The sequence below is a fragment of the Phalacrocorax aristotelis genome, chromosome 19 (genome assembly GCF_949628215.1).
Source record: "Phalacrocorax aristotelis chromosome 19, bGulAri2.1, whole genome shotgun sequence".
Lineage (NCBI taxonomy): Eukaryota > Metazoa > Chordata > Aves > Suliformes > Phalacrocoracidae > Phalacrocorax > Phalacrocorax aristotelis.
The window spans coordinates 2570845-2576844 of record NC_134294.1 but is presented as its reverse complement, the minus strand read 5'-3'; positions in this window follow the sequence as shown (position 1 = coordinate 2576844).

The following is a 6000-nucleotide window of genomic DNA, read 5'->3' as shown; positions in this document are numbered from 1 at the left end:
GTGTGGCCATGGACAAGCCCACGACAGAGCAGGTACACCCCTGGGGGGACTGCAGCCATGGTAAGGCCATGTTGGAGCAAGTTTGCTTCTGAAGGGACTGTGGCTTCAGCAGAAGATTTCCTGCTGGAGATTTTCCACAGTGGTTTCTTCCCTGGGTTTCAGCGGGATGTGCCTGCAATAGCAGTCACTTGGCCTCCTGCCAGTGACACGGGGCAGGGGGTGTGAAGTAGCCCAGAGGAATGAGTGCTCCCCTCCAAGCTACAGCATTGCAATTATTAATATACATTATTTTTGCAGAGGTGCACACATGACACCTATACAAGCCCTTTGCTTTGAAGGCCTCGGTCTTCCTGATGGCCTTTAGGCATCATCCCACCTCAGTCACCCTTTCCCGTGGAGTTGATGAGCAAGAATGTCAAAAAGGGAGCAAAGCAGCTGCCGGGAGGATCTCTGGGATCCCCGGAGCTTTGTGTGCATGGCTTGGAGCATCAGCTCCTTCCCAGGGTGGGGAACAAAAGAAAAATAAAGCAAAATAACAAACCTACAAAAATAAGCCCCCAGGCAGGCCATGTGATTTAACACCCGAAAATACCCAGCGGTGAGTCACGGCGCTGGGTGCGGAGATGGGGCTGATCCAGCTCTGAGTCAGCCCAGCGGGTGCAGGCAGCCGGTGCAGGCTGTGTTTGGGCCCCCCCCAACCCTGCAGCTCCCCATTTCCCATTTTTGCTCCAAACCCGGATAAATACAAACAAATATGCCATGACTCAGAGGCACACAGCAGGGCTCAGCCTGCAGCACCCCCTCCTAAGCCCCCAGCATGCCCAAATCCCTGATGGGGCTGGACACACCAGCATCTTGCAAAAGCCAGGCCTGGAAAACTTTAAAGGGGCTTTAAAAAAATGTGGTTTTTTGGAGGGGGACACATGCACAGGAGGTTCTCACTGATGCCGCTGCAAGGAAGCACTTGGGATTTTCCAACTAGCTCTAATTAATTGGCATTTCCTCAGCTTAGCATGATTTTAAACCTAAAGCACCAACTAATTTCCCCTGGTCATGTCCAGAGGAGGCAAATACAAAGCAGAGACCCTGCCCAGGGCCAGCTGAGATGATGGGATGAAGCCCCAAGCCTGGGACACTTGCATTGCAAGGGGTGGTGGGTGCTGGGAGAAGGCTCCGCTCCCAGCTGGGTGCAATCCAGTCCCAGCCCTTCCCAGGCCACAGCATCCTATAACATCCCCAGTGGGATGGAAACCAGCAAGAGCAGGGCTCATTTTGGAGGACGTACCTTTGGAAAGCTGCCCTGGGGTTATTTTACCTGTCCTGAACAAATACAGGAGGCAAAAACCCTTATAACAAGCAAATGATGTGTTCTAGGTGGAGTAACTTGCAAGGTCTAGCATGGTGCAAAACCAAGCTCTGTGCTTGGTTTAACCTCCCAGGATTCTTCCAGCCAGGCTAATCCCCAGCCTCGTCGCTCAGGTTAACGCGCCGTCCCATGCCGCAGGTTAAGGCAAGGCAGAAGGTGAGTCACCCCGCACTGCGGGTGGGATGAGACCCTGGCAGCATCCTCAGCATCCTCCATTGGTTTCCATAGCAACCGGTTCGGCCCCAGATTAGCCGCAGGTGCCAGAGAAGCAGGGGCAAGGAAAGGTCTCAAAAGGACACCCAGCACAGCAGAACAATGGCATTTAATAGAAAAATAACCACCTTGCACCTTGGTGCACCAGGAGCAGGCACAAGGGAGGCTGAGGCTGCAGCCTCAGGTGTATCAGCCTTCCCAGTTTAATTCCCAGGCTGGCTGGGAAGCCTGGAACGCTCCCATAGCCTTTCCTGGCTCTAGCCAGAAGCAAACAGCCACAAGACCCTGCAAAGCATTCATCCTACAGCCCTGAATGCCAGAATAAAAAATTGCACCCAGGGAAGTTGTGGGCAGGAGGGAGAGCCCGGGTGGGTGCACAGATGCTCCCAGGTGCACGTATGCTCTGGGTCCCTGCAGCCACCCGCCCCCGTGGCCATGCTACACAAGGCTGCCAGCACTTGCATAAGCCACAGCCATGAGTGCAGTCCCAAGAAGAGAGGAAAAGCAAGCAGGGGCCACAGCCCCAAAGCTGTGCTGTGGGCTGGATCCCATGGCTTGAGCCCATCTCCTGCAGGGGAGTCCCATGGGTCCTGCAGCAGGGACACACCACAGCTGGAAACATCCCTAAATGCAGTGGCATGATCCCCTGCAGCATGACCGACCCCATCCCCTCACCATCCTTGCTGGTGAGACCCAAAAAAGGGAGGAATTTAACCTGCCACAGCTCAAGCCCAGGAGAAAGGCTACTAAAGACCCCAAAATCAGGATGCACACCAGCCCTATGACATTCAACACTCACTTGCCTCCACTTCCAGCCCTAGGACTTGGGGTATCCCCAAGGAAAGATAATTTTTTGAAGACTTTTAACCAAGTGGATATGGGAGTGCAACAGGGAAGCACTGTGCAGGGTTTGGGCAGGCCGGGAGCAGCACCACCTGCTCCGGGGGAGCCTCTGCAGAGCAGCACACACAGAGGCGAGCATCAGCCTTTGGCTCCCAGCCCTCACCCCAGGAGAACTCGACACTGTCCTTAAACCAGGGTCACATCAGCAACCCAGGGATGCATTTGGCCAAAACCCCCGGTGATTTTTGCACCGGGAGGGTCACCCTCTTTATGCACCAAAATATGTTGTTTCTACCCATCGTGGTGCTTTGGCATCGGCTCATACTGACGGCATGCACAAGCACATGGCAAGAGAGGGTCACAAGGAGCTGCAGCCCCAACCAGACAACCTGTTCCAAGGCATTTACACCCCACAGCCCGGGGGGACACACTTCCCAGGGGACACACCCCACTGCATTGGGGCTAATGAACGTTTTTACCCCAACCTTCCCACCCCACAAACCTATGAAACCTCACCACACTACACACATCCCTTGCTTTCCTGCCTTGTAAGGGGCTAACAACAACAACAGAAGAGCAAAGAAAGCCTTTAATTTAATGAGCAGGGAGGAAGGGGAAGCTCACAGACCTCTAGCTTAGCTTTTTGAACATCTACAATAAAATATCTATGTGTCCAGGAGATGTAATGATTTTAACAATCAAAGGGATCCCCCTGAGAAGCCACGCACAGAGGGGACAAGCATTCGCAGGACGCACGCTCATGAGCACACCCCAGCCCAGAGCACACTTTCCCTGGCAAAAATGGCTTTGCAGGTGGCACAAAACAAGAGAAAACTAGGAAAGGTCATGGCACGGGGGGCCAATTCTCCTGATTTAAAAGCAACCCTCAAAAATCAACACTGCAAAGCCACAGGTATCCCCAGAGCCAAAACAAGCACTTACCAGTGACCCTTGGGTGATGATACCAGATGCTTGCAGTATAAAGGAACAAATTTCCATCCTCCTGCAGGCTGGGGAATAGAACCATCAGGGCCTGCAGCCACCCCAAAACCAGAGGCCTGGGACAGCCATAGCACACTAGCAGAGTCCAGCTCCCCAGAGCTCAAGGACTACACCCACCCTTCCTCTGACACCACCCCAAACTTCAGCTTCAGGCCTTATATTGCCTTCAGGATAAATAAATTACAGAAACTCAGTGCAGCTGTGCTGGGTGTGAGCATGGGAGGGGGAACCAACACAAAAGAGCCCAAACCCCAGGTGCTTAAAGAGCTCCCAGCCCCAAGGCGAGCACTGGACCAGCTGATTGCCACTAATAAACGTTATTAAGGTGATACTTAGCCAAGTGCATGTGTGGGGCCACTGAAACCCCACTAAATCCTCTGTTTTCCTGCAAAGAGGAGCAGGGCCGGGGCAAAGCAGAGCTGTGGGAGGCGGTGAAGGCGGTGTGCGAAAACGTGGGGCGGCCGGCAGCTATTTCTGCGCCGTGTCAGCACCCACTGACAGCAGCCGCAGTTTGCTTCTGCCACGCACCGGCATGAGCGCCCTTGAGAACACAGCAAAGCTCTCGGTGTGTTTTTACATATGAAATCCATGTGTATATATACGTATTTCAATGTTATCCCAGCAGTGCGCTCGGCAGGACTGCAAGGCGCGGAGCTCGCTGATTTTTGGGTGCAAAGCTTGAGAGTTTGGGGTTAAAGCGAGCTGCTGGTGGGTGCTGGGCTGCAGCCATGGGGTCTGCGTTTAAAGGTTCCCAGGACTCCTCGTTTCCCCCCATCCGCTGGGCAGCAACTCTGAGAATCCCTTCTTCTCCCTTGCACGCGGCGTCACTCTTTTTCACCTCAATTTCTGGGACTTGGAGATAGAGCCAGGCAAATGCAACCGACTGTGTAACATTCTGCTCAAAAAGCTTCTTAAACAGCCACATATTTCTATTGGATTTCCCTTGCCCTTCGCTGCTGATTACTGGAGTATTTATATATAAATAGAAGCTGTCTTCCCTGTAATCTGCTTGTTTCTCCTAATTAACTCGGGGCTGCTCAGCCCCTGGGTTTTAGGGGTGCTGGGACCTAGCGGCGTTCGGTGAACCTGAATCTGCCGAATTGCAGCTGGAATGGCTTTTTAGCTGTTTTTGAGGGAGCAAAGCCCGCCCGGTGCCTGGAGGTTTGGAAAAAAAAAAACAACCTTTTCCAAACTTTAGGTGCTCAATATCTGCCCCGGCATCATCCCCGTCCACCCAGCCCCCTGCTCAGGGGAGCACTTGAACATGATTTCTTCACCACCCCTTCCTCTGTCCTCACAAAGCTTTCCCCTAATTTACGGAATGTCCCGATTTGATAATTATTTTAATCATTATTACTCATCTTTCCCCTTCTTCTTCCCCCCCCAATACTTCGTCCTGGGCCTGTCAATCACTTTAATAGCTGTTTACAACCTATCATCAAGTCTTGCATAACATCCACATGACTTTGCTCAGATGCCTCCGACACCCAAAAGCTGCCCCTGAGCTCTATTTTGGGAGCGATGAAGCCCACGGCACCAACCGGCCGCATCCCCCGCCGACATGCCCGGGCTCTGGGATGGGGAAAATCGTGGGGAAAAGCATCCCCAAAGCAAAACGGTTTTGTAGTTAGTATAAGAGAACCCCACGCTGCTCCCTGGTCTGGGTTTTGGGGGTGAGGGTTCCTTTGGGTGGCTGCTGACCCTCTCCCAAGCATTGCAGATGTTGCTTTGCTGCATCTATTTGGAGAGATGAGGAGCAAGAAGCATCCAGAGCGGACCCCGGACCACTTTGCAGATGCTCTTGGGGGACTGCGGCTGCAGCGTGGCCTCTACCCCTTGCTCTCCTTGGCAGTGGTGGGGCGGAATGGGCAGGACACAAACAAAACGAGGCAAACGCTATTAAAAAGCTCATTTTCCAGCAAAGTTCTCCGCCCCACGGCATCACCCGGCGGCGGCGGGTTGGCGGGCGGACGGGGGCAGAGGCGCAATCTGTGCTTGAGTGGCTGCCGGCACATTGCCAGCCCTTTTCGGCAGGCGATGGCTGGGTTGCGGGGGGGGACACACACACGACGGCTCTTTTTTAAGCTCTCCCGTCCTCCCCCTCTCCTGCAGGTTTCATAACCCTTCAAAGCAAGGAAAGGTTCCTTCGGTTGCTGGCTAAAGAGCCCCTGTGGAGGAGGAGTGGTGGCACTGGCAGGCAGGGATGTTTGGCAGCAAAACCTCCCCGCCGCAGTGCGTGTTGGGGCAGGGGGGATGTGGAGGGGTCTTTGCGGGGTCCCACCATCCGCCATATCCCCCCTGGGACCCGCACCGGCAGCCCCAGGGGTGCAGTTTTGCACTGGGTTTGCCCCAGTTTGGCCAGTTCTCTCCCCAAAATGGCCCTCAGCACCGTTCACGGCACGATGCCACCCAGGGCTGGGAAATCTCTCCCTCCCCATGTAAACGCTGCGTGCAAATATTTATTTACACAGTGTAAAGGGGCTTATTTATTAAGCTACGGCTGACAAGTGTATCCAAACTAATTTCTCTTAATAAGGCACTTGCAGTCACCCTGGCAACAGCATCGGAGCACCCTT